The sequence below is a fragment of the Manacus vitellinus genome, unplaced genomic scaffold (assembly GCF_001715985.3).
Source record: "Manacus vitellinus isolate BGI_N305 unplaced genomic scaffold, ASM171598v3 scaffold_0_pilon, whole genome shotgun sequence".
Lineage (NCBI taxonomy): Eukaryota > Metazoa > Chordata > Aves > Passeriformes > Pipridae > Manacus > Manacus vitellinus.
In genome coordinates, this window is record NW_021938789.1 from 22,674,416 (window position 1) to 22,690,104 (window position 15,689).

Here is a 15,689-nt window from a genome sequence, read left to right on the forward strand (position 1 = left end):
AGGGAGAAATCCGACTATATATTCACCTTGTCCTTGTTCTCTAGACATTAATTTTTATCCCTGTTGGAAATGGTACTGATCCTAGTAGGACCTTGGTATTAACCAGTGCTGACATTCTTATATCTTTAAGTAACAGTTGATTCTTCAAGCTTTGGTTTTGGTTTATTATTTTACCTTTGGCATATTTAACTGAAGAAAAAAGCCACCTCAGTTTTCACATCTTTCACTGTGTTACCATCAAATGTGATGGTTATGTAAGAGAGGAAAAAAAGATATGCAACTTTTTACTAGATTAGATAACACACAGCTCCACCACCACTGCATTAAAAATAGTGCACACAAAAATCTCCGCTCCCCCCCTTGCAGGGTCAGATGAGTGGTACTTTAAAGCAACAAAACCTTGCGACTGTGCAGTTCACATGGGCCATTCTAAGAAAGATGTCAGGGATTGTCCTTTCTCTTCATGCCGTAGAGCAGTATGGTGCTACTGCTTATGGAAGTCTTGGTTGTCCTCATTCAGAAAGTTACCTGCAAAGCACTGTGCCTTCAGTGAGGCAGATGTACATTCCTTTCTTACCCTTTTTAAGCTATTGATTGGATGTTTTCCCAAGCAATTCCTTGTGTGAGCAGTGTGTGCAACCCAGTTAAACATGAGATGACAATAAATTAGTGATTCAAATTGTGTTTGACTCTGCTTTAGGTAAATTATATGCAATGATTCTGATTTAAGATATTCAGAAATCAAGAGCAGTATAAACAAAATGAAGGAAACCCAAGCCAGGCTAAGGGAATAAGCAGTGGACCGAGAAATTAATACCTGCATACTGAAAATCTGGAGCAGAGCCCCATTTTTACAGTGCCTCAACATATATCCCAAGAAACAGAGCTGGTAAAGGGTCTGGAACATCAGTCTTATAATGAGCAGCTGAGGGTAGTAGAGTTCATCCCAGAGGCCAGTCTTTCCAAAAAGAAAAGAAATTTAAACAAACAAAACTTATTTAAGAGTCTCTTTTTCTTTTGGCAAAGGCAAGAATTTTAGCATTTTTATGACATTTTTTAAATGAAGTGACTTCTGCTGCACAAACCCATAACTGTCTAAATAAACCACTGAATAGTCAAGTGCTTGTTGGGATTTTCCTTCAGTATGAAATGTGAATTCTACTTCTTAGCATGATAATATGGCAGTTGCCAGTGGATGAGGAAAAGGATGTGGATCCAGTCTGCCTAGACTTTAGTAAAGCATTTGATACCATTTCCCACCATTCTCCTGGAGAAACTGGCTGCTCATGGCTTGAACTGGTGCACTGTTTGCTGGGTTAAAAACAAGCTGGATGGCCAGGCCCAGAGAGTGGTGGTAAATGAAGTTACATCCAGCTGGCAGCCAGTCACTAGTAGTATTCTCCAGAGCTCAGTGCTGGGACAAGTTTGGTTTCATATCTCGATCAATGCTCTGGGGGTTGGGGTTGGTCTCTTCTCTCAAGAAACAAGCAATAGGACAAGTGCAAATGGCCTCAAATGGCCCAAAAGGAGGTGTGGAATTGGCTTAAAGGAAAACTTTCTTCACTGAAAGGGTAGCCAAGCATTGGAACAGGCTGCCCAGGGCAGTGGTGGAGTCACCATCTCTGGAGGGATTTAAAAGACATGTAGATGTGGCACTTAGGGACATGGTTTAGTGGTGGCCTTGGCAGTGCTGGGCAGTTGGACTTGATCTCAAGGGTCTTTTCCGACCTAAATGGTTTTATGGTTTTGTGTTCCCTCTGCTCGGGACCTCAGGTCCCCACCACTTTGATAAGAGAGACTTAACACAGAAAGAGATGTCAGGGCATGCATCTACCTGCTGCTCCCTCTTTTTGCCTCCAGAAGACTTCAGCAAGAAGGCACATTGGTTCTGCATATGCCAAATGACAGAAGTATGTCAACCATATCAGTCCTGGCACATATTCAGCAAGGCTAAGGAAAGCTTGAGGACATGCTTTGAGACCCAGACACCTCGTGCAGTACAGGCCGTGTTTCTGGGAGGCATGATCCGCAGTAGAGTGCTCCAGTGTGCTGTACAGTGGGCTCTTCTGAACCGGGGGGAAACCTCAGGGGAGTGTTGAGACAGGTGCCCCAGAATGGCCTCCCCAGTCCTCTCACTGGCATTGCAGTGGGCAAGTTGTTCATCAGAGACAGGAGCTGCAGGATCTTTCCCACTTGTGCCAAGGACAGAGTTGGCATTTGGTTTGATTGTCAGAGTTTGGAGGGCTAAATCCTACCCCGGCAGATGGAATCCAAGAGGAGAAGAGGGAAGAGGAGTTTTGTCTCTTCCCAGGGGCATGTAGCTCTCCTTTTCAAGGCAACTGGGAGTCAGATCACCTGGCCCAGAAAACTTTGCACCTCTCCAGATAAGTCAGAGACATGCATCTACAGCCCTGTTTTCATTTCAGTTATAGTTTTGGGGGGCGTCTGCCTGCTTTGTCAAGAGAGCCCTGGGAACTTACTCCTGCTGGGTGACTTTGTGCTTGGGGTGATGGTGCCCAGAACCTGCTGAGCAGGGCAGGTGGGAATGAAGGCTGGGGCTTGCCAGCAAGGTAGTGTGATTTTGGTGGGATCAGAAATTGTGTGGCCAGCAGGACCAGGGAAGTGATTGTCCCCCTGTACTCAGCACTGGTGAGGCTGCATCTCGAATACCCAGTCCAGTTCCACACAGAAGGAATTGAGGTGCTGGAGTGTGTCCAGAGAAGAGCTACAGAACTGGGGAAGGAATGTAAGTCCTACAAGGAGCAGCTGAGGGTGCTAGAGTCTGGAGAAAAGGGGGCTCAGGGTAGAGCTTCTCTCTCTCTCTACAACTACCTGAAAGGAGGTCGTGGTTAGGTGGGAGTTGGCCTCTTCTCCCAGGCAACTAGTGACAGGACAAGGGGAAATGGCCTCAAGTTGCAATAGAGGAGATTCAGGTTGGATACCAGGAAGAATTTCTTCACTGAAAGAGTGGTTAAGCATTGGAACAGTGTCTTGGTTTGAGGCAGTTTGGGAGGGTGCAGACTTTGACAGAAGTCTCCTCCCTCTGATTCAATACCCCTGGTTTCTCCAATATAGACAGAGACCAAATAGGCCCAGATGTAAGAGCAAAAATAACTCTTTACCAAGAAGAATGTTAATAACGATATTGATAAAACTGGGTTAAACCAACCGGTGAGGAGAAACTTCCAAGCTCTGGCCACTGAACCAAATCGAGATGGCACCTGGCCTCCCCCACACGGAGAAAACACACCTGGCCACTGGACAGACACCAGATGGCTGCCCTTCCATGTGGTTTGCCTCTCTCACCCAGAAAACCTGACAGGAATGGTTGGAAAGTCAGTGCTGGCAGGAAACAGCAGATACCTGGGTTTTGATACCAGCAGACACTTGTGTGGCGCTGGAGTGAGGCTGCAGTGCTGGTACAGGCAGTGGGAGCAGAGCTGCAGACCCCCCAGGGGACTGGAAGAACCCTCAAGACACCTGTTAGATCCAGAGATGAGACTTGGTTGTCACGATTTCCATGTTTGTTGGTCGAAGTGGTGGTCGCAGTCCAGGTCTGTTGAGGCAGTGTGGTGGAAGTCCCGGGTAGTCATTAAAGTCCTGTGTGGTGAGGGAAGAAAACCAAGTGTTGAGTGAAATCCAAGTGTGGTCTTTTATTGGGATTAGGCTAGGTGGGAGCAATGCCAAGTACCTCCCTTGGCGCAGGGATTTCTGCACTGGATGATGTCATACTGGATCAGGGGACATTTCAGGAGTCTTTGACACCTTCTAAGGCAGAACACCAAAAAGCAAAAAAAGGCATTTTTGGAGAAAAGAGAAAAGAAAAGGTAGATACCAGAATTTTTGTGTAACCCAGGACAAAGAGGCTACCCAGGGAAGTGGTGGAATGACCATCCCTGGAGGTATTTAAAAGATATGTGGACGTGGCACGCATGTTATGGTTTACTGGGCGTGGTGGTTTTAAGTCAGAAGTTGGACTTCATCTTGCAGGTCTTTTGCAACCTTTATGATTCTATGAATAAATACAAGGGTAAGATATTTTCTAATTGTTCCAGGGATGCATACTGCTAGTGGTAAAGGGAAAGCTTAAGTCCCTCCTTTCTACTCCACTGCATTACTCCTGGCCTTTACTCCTTATCATATCTGGAGGGCTTACTAAATTATCTAAGCTTTGAAACATGTCTTAAATGGAATTTCTTCCTTTAAACTTACAGAAATAGTTCTCTTTATGGATCTCAGAGAACTTCAAGGATGTGGGGATGTAAAATGGGGGGACATCTGAGCGCTAGGGATATCCAAGACAACTCCTGACTCATTTCTGGGCAGACATCTGCAAAAATAGGAGCCTCCTTCCCCAGCTCTATTATGGCACTCAAAGAAACCTTTGGGTACTGCAAGAATGGCAATACACCAGTTGAGCACATGTTGTGGTCTTGAGAGTCATTTGAGCTGCGCAGGAGACATAGCTGAGTGGTGTCAAAACTGCTCTTTTCTGTTTCTCCTCCCATTTGTATAGCAGATACTGGTCCCCAGCCCTTCTTCCCAGTTAGGAGAATGCTAATTTGCCTGTGGTACTGGGAAGTCTCAGCTCATCTCCAAAAACAGCTGTTTTCAGTCTTAACATACCAATGTTATGGACTGACTTTTTTTTCCTCCATCCAGGAACTACTTATTTTGAGATTTATCTTAATGAGATTTCTCTCACTTTGATGATTATGATCACAATACTTTGTTTTAAAAACACAAAGGACAAAGAGGGACCTCTGGCATTAAAGGTAAAATGTATGAAGGGTGTGAAAGTTTGTAACAGATTTTGTTCAAAGATAGAAGAAAATCTCAGCTAGGGGAGGTTTCCAAATGTGACAGAATTGACAGCCATGACCATCAGATTTTCAAAAATCTGTGACACTGACTGTAGGTCAGCAATCACAGTATTGCTTACAAGAAGGAAGAAAATGGAATTCACCAAGTACAGACCAATTAAGCTGATCTTAATACTGTGTTAGGGATGTAGAACACATTTTCAAGTGAAAAATTAATGAAAGACACGAAGCTAAATGGATTATAGGATAAAATAAAACATGAATTTACCGAACATAGACTAAGCTAACCTAACTCAGTCTGCATTTGTTCTTGTAACAGAAATTATATTCTGCAGACAGGCAGTGCTCAGGCTTTTGTCTCTTTGGACTTAAGTAAAGTATTTAATACAATGAGCCACATGGAAATTTTTTAACAAAACAGTTAAGATTCAGTTGGTAAAAAGTTGTCAAATCTGAAAGATGCTATTAAGAGGCATATGGAAATGGATCATGCGATAGGAAGAGCTTCTTGTGTCTGGAAGCACACTTCATATGCATTTTTTGAGGATCAGCCATGGTACTAATTTTAGTTGATATTTTCATCGGTGACCCTTGCACAAAAGGTAGGAAACTGATCATTTGGTTTGGCAGCAAGTAAGAAAGTGCTGTCAATAAACTGAAGAGAAAAATGTCAGACAGGAAGAAACAGACCTGCTCAATTACTGGGATAATAGAAATGAAAAAAGTGTAGTTGTGCAAGTGCCAAAGCATGTACATCTATTGAGAAAAATTTTTGCTGGATCCTGAGAGTTTATTAATGGGAAATGATAGAAGATGAGAAAGAGCTATAAAAAAGCTGATACAATACTACATTTTTTTTTTACTGTTGAGATAAGGAATTATTAATTTTGCTATACATGACTGGTGAACTGTCAATAAGCACACAACATACGATTCTGGTCAGGTTATTTGTAAACAAACTTTAACAGAAGCAACAAAATTATAATCGGGAACACAAGATTTACTGTACAACAAGAATTGGAGAAATACTTGCTTGCTGCCCCACTGTCTTACCAAAAGGAGGATGGAGAGGGAACATGATTGCTCTCTGTAAGTGATCTATAAGGACAGATAAGAAGTGAAACATGAGAAAAAAGTTAATGACCAGAAGAAATTTAGACTAAAGATTAAGAAAATGCTTCTGAGAATCTGAAGTGAGATTATGAGATGGTTTCTGAGAAGCAGTGGGAGGATTTGCACACTGTGAAACAGTGCTTGTTAATGCCAGGACAGGGATTACCTGACACGCTAGGCTGTTGCGGCAGGGGGCTGGATTCAGTCTGAAGCACAGAAGAAATCAGTAGGAAACAAGTTAGTAAAGAGAAAAACAGTTGACAAACTGCTATCTAAACTTTTTGAATATTCAGTCCACCACTTAGTTGTTATTACACAGTGAAGGTTTCAGCAAGGTAATAAAGGAACTATTGCTAGGTCTCCCAGGCCCTGAGAAAAAGTACAAGCTCACTTTGAGAAGAAGACTTTAGGAGAAGTGTGAGGGAAGGAGAGGGAATCTCTCTCATTGAAAGACAACAGAAATAAGGCATCTACCTAACCCCGTGCCCACGTTAGAATACCTGACACACCAGCAGGATTGACAGGGAAGGCAGCTGTTGTCAGTGCAGCAAAATATCCATACTAATTTCATGTATAGTAGAGATGCATGTTAGCCACTACTTATGTGGTTGCAAAAATGGGATAGGGAGAGAAAGCAGCAAAATCCAAATTTAGCCACCTTGAGCCTTCTCTGCTGGCATTCAACAGAGGAAGTGCTTACAGCTACTGCCCTGTCCTCTGAAAGCAATACCAGCATCTCTGCAAGAGGGGTTGCTCAGTCCTGTGCATGGGGCTAGATTATGACTATTTAAACCACTATTTTTTTACTTTTCACTACTAAATGGCATTCTCAGTCCTTTAGCTGAATTGAGCATGTTTTACTTTAAGTGGATGCAGTGAAGCACAGAACAGACCATACTTTAACCTTTCGTGATGGCTTTAAATGGGAAAGACTGGTTGAGTTTAAGTTGAATCCTCTCATGGGACATCAGCTTATTACTACTCATAAAATTTTTGCTAAATGCCATTTTATTGGGGTTTTTTTTAAAAAAATCCATACACAAGAAAACAGCAAAACACCAAAATAAACAGTCCCATGAAAATAGCTATGTGAAATGCTTCTCTGACACATTTAATATCACTGTAATAATATTTTTTGTAATTGTTTCAGAATGAAAATGAACATAACAACTTGCAAATGGTTTATGGGTATTCATGCCTTCTATGTGTTAACTGCTAGAGAATGGCCTCGGATTTCTTCACAATATAAATTTTTACTTATTTAGCATGCAGTTGGTGACTCTGAGGTAGCACATGTGAAATGAATTTGCAGTTTCTATTACAGCTAGTTGAAATTTTCCAGCACAACACTTTTTCAAATTAAAAAAAAAAAAAGTTAGCCCTACCCATTGATCAGGAAGGCAATACTTTGTAGGACAGTATTTGTTCAGATAATGTGACAAAACATGAATAGGTTTTTATGAGAAGTGTTTTGCAAATAGCCAGGAAGATAGCATGGGTGATTTCTGTGTGTTCCAGAATAGCTCCACCATGGGAGTAGTCCCCACACGACTCTCATTTGGTAAAACCCCTTTTGTGGAACAAGAAACTGAGTTTGAGAAATCCATCTCTTGTCAAAGGTCACCTCCTGGCTCCATAGCAATAGCCTAGCTTCCTGCCATTTTTCTGTAGCTGGAGTTGCAAAACTTCCAAATTCCTATTAAATCAGCAGCCAAAACCAGCTCTGGCTTCCAACCCTCCTTACATAAATCATGATATGCAAAATTAACAATTATATATATGCATTATTAGAGAAAATCAAGTTTTTCTTGAAAGCCTACAGTAATCTCCAACTTTTAAAAACAGATCTAGTTAGAAAAACCTTTTCTGTTTTTCATCTGTGAATATCTATGAATAAAAATATTTTGCCTCAGCTTTATCATATTTATATTGTCCTAAAATAGCTAAAAATCATTAAAATTCATGTTTGATGTTTGAGTCACTTCAGCCTTGCCTAAGAAATAATGCTCAGAACCAACTTGGTTTTGTTTTGTTTCAGTTTGTTCTCTGTTGCTTAGTAGACTTTTAGGGCTTTAGTGAGATAGTTCCAGCTGACAGATTTTTAAATGGAAAAATGCCCAACATCACTGCAGTAAAACAAACACTAATCCTTGTTTGTGCAACACAGTGTTGGGCAGAAGTTGGCTTTGAGTAATTTTTTTTAGGTATGAAAGGCCACAAAGCTGCATTTGTAGCTTGGTCTCAAAAGTTAGTTCAAGTGAGCTGAACAAAGATAGACTGCTACCACTGTATCATTTCTGTACAACACTGCAGTGTGGATTTTCCAAGGGATCCTAATTCCCTTTGGGAAAATTGGAGTGATGGTTTCTCAGTACTTTTGGAGAAAGGCCCATAGTAAGTTATTTAATTCCACTTAGTAATTATGTATGCATTAGTGAGTATAAGAAAAAATGACCATACATGGGATAAATAATTAACTACATGATAAAAAAATAAAGATCTTATTAAAATAAAAAGGGAGGCAAAACATAATAGGATCTAAAGTACTTAAGGAGGTAAAGACAGAGAGAGAGTTTATTGGCTTGATCCTATAAAGGACTTAAATACCTAAAGTAGGATTTAGGAAGAATTCAGGTGCCTAAGTTAAAAAATGTGATGACAGCTCACACAGCTGCTGCCTAACACAGAAGTGCCTTGAATCACAAGGCTCTCACTTAGTTCTAATTGTATCTTTAGAGTGTCTTGGATTTTACTTGTGTGCACATTCAGTGTGCAGCAGCTAGAGCAGTTTAGCACCTATTTCCCATTCAGCCTCAGTCCTCAGCTGAAATGTCCAAGGACACTCTTTTGTCAGTGTTCTCAGGCCACAACAGGCACTCTCATATTCAGAGATTCTCAGTTTGCTGTAGCTGCTTGCTTTTAACATGAAGGATGGAGAGACTGAATAACCTTTTATTTAACAACCTATCTGTTAGATTACTGATATGAGAGTTAGAAGATTCAGTTTGTTTCTGTCTAACCGTGTTCAAACTTGTCACCTTCCTCTAAGTAGTGTATCTTAAAGAGTGACTGCAGGAGTTTAAATAGTCTTGGGAGTGTGAATTAGAGATGAGGATCTGTCACTCCTTGCTAAATGCCCAGTTCCTTGGGCTAATTCTCACACATCATTTCTGTTCCTACAAAGGACAGAATTCTTTGCTTCACAGTGGCGCAGCTTTAGCAGAATCGTGTTTTTTTCCAATAGCCCTGTCTCTTGCTGGGTAGACTCACTTTTCTGCCATATGTTGATTTGAATCTTTTTTGTTTAATGGGGATACACAGCAACAATAGTTTGCTGTATGGGAGGCGTTTGTTTTCTCACTTCCTTCTGTTATCCTGGCTGTGATTTAACAGAATACCACAAGCTCTGATGCTTTCTTCTTCTTTTTTTTTTTTTTTTTTTTAACAGAATGGTAATTGGATTCTACAGTTAAGAGGACTCTAGACTGTGAATTTTAAGCACATGGTGTTGTCTGTGTTATGATCTGAATTAAGTTCCTATGGAGTGGCAATAATGCTGCTGCCTTCCTGGGGTTTGGTAAGTCTGTCAATTATACTTTGAAATTGTGGAAATACACTGACTATCCTGGAAACACCAATGTGTGAAGTCACTCATTTCCCTTTATTCATGTTCATTGTATTTTTCTTTTTCCCATATGTGATGATATGTGGTTGTGCATTCCAAAATATAGCTGAATGTTTCTACATGTGCAGGGCATCAAACTTAAAAATGTGATAAGAAGGTTTTGTTTTAATTTTTTCCAGTTTAAAAAAGTAATTTAGCTGCAGATATAAGTCATATTTGCCTGTCTTTTTTAAGAAGTGAAACTTTGGACTGATTGGACTCTTTCCTTCAGCCAGTGTTGCCTGGTGAGAGAGTTGCATGTAATATCCAGATTTATAAAATAGCTAAATATTCAGTGGAATATGTGCTCCTATTAATATTAATTGAAGTTATTCAAATAACATTGCATTTATGGTGTGAAGTACTAAATTTAAAGAGATAAAGTGCAGGAGCTATTGGTGCAGGACTGTAACTGAATAATGAACAAAAACCAGAATAATAGTGAAGGAAGTACTAAAAGGTCTTCAATTAAAGAAGATTTTTTTTAATAAAAATTGCTCACTAAGAAAGTGTGCAAAAAGCAAAAAGTCAGCTTATCAGGATGTTTTCCTTCAGCTGAAAGCTGCTGGCTAACAGTTATGTTACATATACTACCTTTTTTTTCTGTGTGTTAATGTAGTAACATTAAAGAAAAAGTACAAACTGATTGTTTTAAAAATAATGTATAGCAAAAGAAAAGGTAATAATTGAGGTATGTGTTCTGTGTTCTAATTTGATATTTAAAGAACAATTTATGTTGGTATCTGTTTATATATTCTCTAATATTTTCTAATATATTCCCTGAGAGAATATATATGCTCTCTAATATATCCCTTCCTATCAAGCTGGATGTTTGCATCTATTTATGATCATCCTCTGAGATAAATTATATTGAGATATATTTGGTTTTGAATATAGTTTGCCAAATAGAAGCAGTCTCTTTTAATTTATAATAATTATTCTTCTTTTTTCTTAAAGAGAAAGTAAAAAAAGAGAAGAATTAAAGTCATTACATCATATTTGCATTAAAAGTATGCCTGTGTTGTAAAACCAAATCTTAAACCAAGGGAGAAGGAATGAAAAAAGCTTATTATGCTAATATCTAGCCTCTTGAAAAAAACCTCTCATTTCTGGGTGGTCAATAATAAATGTAGAATTAAATTCAGAGTTTCAGTAAATTAAATACATTTTAAGGAATGCATATAGAAATCAGAAAATACTTGGCAGCCTACTTACAGTGGTAAGTGAAAGGGAAAGCCCCTTATTTGTTACTACTGGACTGGACTTCAGGCTGGAAAAGGGTGTCCTACTATGGACCATGATTGTCAAGTATCTTTGCCTACAACCAGATAGTGTACATCAGTGTTGTTAGTACTAGATAGATCACTGAGTTTCTAGATAATGATAAAATTGTTATCAGTCTTTTAAAATTCAAAAGGAGTTGTTAAAGTTACAAAACTCGGGTTTACTTATTTTTCTTAGACTAGGTCTTTGGGATCAGAGGAGCAACTACTCCTTGTCGTAGATATTTCTTATCCGTAGAGTTCCATAGAGTTTGCATGTATATCCACTTTTTCCTTATCTAATGGGTGTTTTCTTATCTAATGGGTGTCCTTTCTTCAGAGGTTTTAGAGCACTTGGCAAATATTTCATGTCAATGAGAATAGACAATACATTATTTTTTTTCCCCAAACTATGAATAGTACTCTTTACTAAATGTAGTGTTATGTGCACAACATCTGAGCTGGACAAAAAGTGATTACTTTAAATTTAGTCAAGGTGGCAGAAGACATCTTGTTAAATCACCTAATTGGCAATAACTTATTCTGAATATTCAGTATCCCCTTTCTACTGTGGCTTGTACCTATTTACTGTTACTTATGTCCTGTTTGCTGCTTGGGCATTAGTAGCATCACCCAGCAGCACACTGTGCACTATAGGCTAGGATATCACAACCACATCTCTTCAACCTTTTCTACAGGCGTGCTGCAGGAAATATACACCGTTATTTCACTTTTACCAAAGACATCAGTTGTGTTCAGTGGAACACAAGATCTTACAGGAGAGAAATGAACACTCAAATTCTTCCTTTCAGCATGATTGTATAAAGAACATTGTGTTTCAGTCTTTCTCCCATCTATCTTTCTCCTTCACCATATTTATACAAGAAGATAATTGAGTACCTGGTCTTTGGCTGTTGTCCACAAATATTCTATGCAGGGACAAAGGAACACTTAATTTCTTTTTCGTTCCTGAAAAAGCAATACAAGTTGGAGGTTTTTTCCTCCAACATATATTGGATGTAATTTGTCCATGCAGTGGTACTAAGTTTCAGTCGTATTGAGTCTTGGCTGATCACACTTTCTCACAGATGGCTCTGTGGTAAGTAGCCCATCCCATGTCTCTTACATGTTCTGTCCTTGTCATACTATATATAAGCATTACATTTTAGGGATCTTTTTTAATGATTTGTGTCCCTTAACTCCTGATTTTCCAGGAAGAGCTGAAAGACTGTGATAAGCCCATGCATATGAGAGTATTTTTAAACTCACATATTTTATTATGTTCATATTTCTACCTCTAATAAAAAAATATCATGATATTTTAAGTGAACAGCTTATCCTGCTGTTTTTCAGGGATTTGCTGACATGCTGGATCTGTTTCACATTTGCATTTTGCTATGCTGGTATTGGTAGACCACCTGAGAGCCCCACCTTACACTCAGTTCATACTTACCCTTCACTGAAGAGCTGAAAACCCGACCAGCTGTTACCATCGTTTTTCTTTGTGACACACCGCAGAGCCTTCATCTTACAAAGTGCTTGGTTTGTGTCCTGGGGCTCTCAGCCGTGGAGATTTGATGTATTGCTCACTCTGTCAAGTTTCATGGCTCCTGTAATATTTCATCCTTCTGCTGCTACTGCTTTAACACCTTAATTCCTGGACGTAGATCTAAGCCAAAAGTTAACTATGTAGACTAGACGTAAATATTTATTATTAATTGTAGAAATAGAAGGTGCAACATGTTTTTCTTTATTCTTTTTAAACTTTTGTGTTTTTAAGAATTGGAATGGGCTACTCAGGGAGGTGGAGTCACCATCCCTGGGAGTGTTCAAGAAACAACTGTATGTGGCACTTTGTGCTATGGTCTAGTTGACAAGGTGGTTATTAGTCAGAGGTTGGACTCTATGATCTCAGAGGTCTATCCTAACCTAAATGATACTGTTATTTATTAAAAAAAAACAAACCCCCTCAGAGGTTCTTTTTCTTGGTACCTGGATGACCTTAGTAAAAATGATTAGTGTAAAACTCTGGTGGTTACAGGACTAGTGCCTGTGGGTAACAGTCTCTCAGAATTTTTGAGTTCTGCAACATCATTAACAAAATAGTTTGGTCAGTAATTGATTCCAACCTTAAAAGCAGGTTATAATGATTGTAGGGCTGAGTCATATCTTAGACATAGTAGCTAAGTAAACTGTTATGGTTAAATAAACAATAATACATCAGAATGAAAGGTTTCTGAATAAGCTATGTGCTGATAGATTATAGCATAGCAGAGTCTGCCTGTTAAGAATGAGGAACAAAGAAGGCGTCAGCCTATAGTCTCATTTATTCAAGTGTCTTTCTCATTGAAAAAGACTTACATTGTAAGAGAAATATCAGGTATTTGTAGAGGGGAGTTTTAGGTAGAATAAGTAATTATTAGGAAGGAGGAAGCAAAAGGGAAGGTAGGTAATGTACATTTCCAAAGTCATCCTGCATATCTCTGATTGTAGTTACACTAGTGGGACTGAGCTGTCTCTCTTCTCACTGAAATCACCTCTTTACAGATGGTGTAAAGATGGAAAGTCATGGATGTGGCTGCTTTCTACTCTCTGCTGTCACCTAAAGCAAAATATAGGTTGTGTTCAGATTGTACTATAGTTTAGATTTCCCTGTGTCCACAACTGTTTTGGAAGTGCAATGTTAACTGGAAGGAACCTCCGATCCTTCCTTTCCTGCCCTAAACAGAAGCATGTGAATGATAATATGCACCAGTAAATCTGAAACAAGTCTTCAATCTTGGTACTGCTTCATTTTGCAACAATGGCCTCCTTTCTGTAGATCTCAATAGAAAGCATAATGCTTTTATCAATTCTTACTGCAAATAACAGCTTCTCCCCAGAATGACTATATTAAGAAATCTTGCTTTAAAATTATAATTTTAATGTGATTTATATAAGAAATAACAATGCCTATAGAATGATTGATTGTTGCTTTTAAGTAAGGACTTGTACGATGTCATTGTCTTAGATATTTGAGTCACTTGATTTTTTTTTTTAATTTTGGTTTTTGGAATACTGGGTTTTACCTTAGATTCCACTATTGTTTCCACTGCTTACCTCATTCCTACAATTCTCATATGATTATCCTATTGAAATAAAATATATGCATGAAAATGTGTATTATACCTCAGAACAATGTATTTATAACCTTTTTAAAAACATTTGCATTAGCTTCTCTAAGGCTTAGTGTTTTCTGAAACAAAATCAAGAAGAGTTTTAAATGAAGAGAGTAATAACTGCCTTAAATTAAAAAAAAAATTACTGCTTTTACCCCTGTTTGTACTTCTGTCTGTAAAAGTGGTACAGTGTGCTTTTCTGCCTTCCAAAAATGTCAGTGGATTATCTTCCCTGTGATTGGTGAGAAGTGTGCTGTGCAGGTCCTATTTTCAAAGGCTTGCCCCTTTTTAGTTATTTGAGCTATTATAGGCTCTTCTTACAAGTTAGCAGCTTGATTCATTGCTTCATAATTTGTATTGTCTGACAGAAGGGAAACAGAAACTACTTGCACTTTTAGATAAGGGGAAGGACATGCAGGTGGTGGAATCACTGGTACCAAGTAGGAGCTGTTGGTTGCAGTGTGCTGGTTGAGTTTGTCCTGCAGCCAAGGGGAAGGTGCTGCACAATGGAAGTCTGAAGACCAAACTGGGTGTGCAGCACGGCACTGGTGGACCTACTCTGCTTAACTGCTGTGTGGGTCACCGGCTTCTTGGTGTGCAGTGGGTCTTCTGGTCAGGGTCACTACTGCATATTAGAGGTTATAGAAGAGAAATTTTTGAACTGTTTATAGAGTGTGTGAACTTCCTCCAAAGCAATCAGTGTTAGTGTCATTATGATTATCTGTGCTTGTCTGTAGTCCTGCTTTAATCCATATTGCAAACTACTAGCACTGCCCTATCAAAAAGTACATACTCCTTTGAGAAGACGCTGCTATTTCTCCTGTAGTGGAGAGACAGTCTTGTAGTTCCACTCCTTGGCTCTTGGAGTTAGGATCAGGCCCTACAAAAAAAGTCTGTGAAGATGCTCAAGACGAATTAAAAATTAATTGTGAAGCAAATTCATGATGCTTATTAAAAATTCCATTGTTTTCATGGAAGGTGTTAGGTAGTGCTGAACGAGATGAGGAAATTCTTTTTCTAAGGCAGCATCCAATTTCTGTTTTTCTTTTATTCCAGGTAGAGAAAAGTTATTTTTTTTAAATTTTTGACCACTCAGTCAAGATACAGACAGACACGCAAACACACATCCCTAAAATTGGAATTATTCATATTTATTTAGAAACAGCTGATGTAATATGCTTTATTTAGTGTTTACTAAACTAGTTGGGAATAATGTTTCGTATGAGATGGAGAAAACAAAATATCATAGTTTGAAATTATGTTTAGTTTTCCCACTAGAAAATTGGCAGTTAACAACTGCATTTTTTGTGAAAAAAATCTTTCAAGCAAGAAACTGAAGTCAGCTCTATTTGCACAAAACTAATGGTCTTATGTTGCAAACAATTTTCTAATCACTCCTTGTCATACATAGTGCATCGCAGAAGCAACATGTTTGAATGCAGAAGAACTGCACTAATAGGAAAGTGAAGTTACAGACAAAAATGGAGATTGTTGCCAACTTTTCAAATAGTTATTTAGTATGGTAAATTTGGCCATGAAGCTTAAAAAACTGCATATGGTATCAAGGCGATTCAGTTTTCAGCAGAACAGTGTAGTTATTGAACACAGCAAAAAGAATAAACATTTTTTTAGTAACAGGAAGCAACAGAATAATTTTTTTACTGTTTTC

The 15,689-nt window shown here is 38.8% G+C and overlaps 1 protein-coding gene across 2 annotated transcripts in view; it reads left to right on the forward strand.

Moving 5' to 3' along the window:
* TRMT9B (tRNA methyltransferase 9B (putative)) overlaps positions 1 to 15,689 on the forward strand; it is a 126,698-nt gene that overhangs the window by 2,874 nt on the left and 108,135 nt on the right. For both annotated transcript variants that reach the window (XM_018069479.2, XM_018069474.2), the window contains exon 2: positions 9,385 to 9,513. The gene's annotated coding sequence lies outside the window, so the exon portion shown is untranslated. The remainder of the gene's footprint in view (positions 1 to 9,384; positions 9,514 to 15,689) is intronic.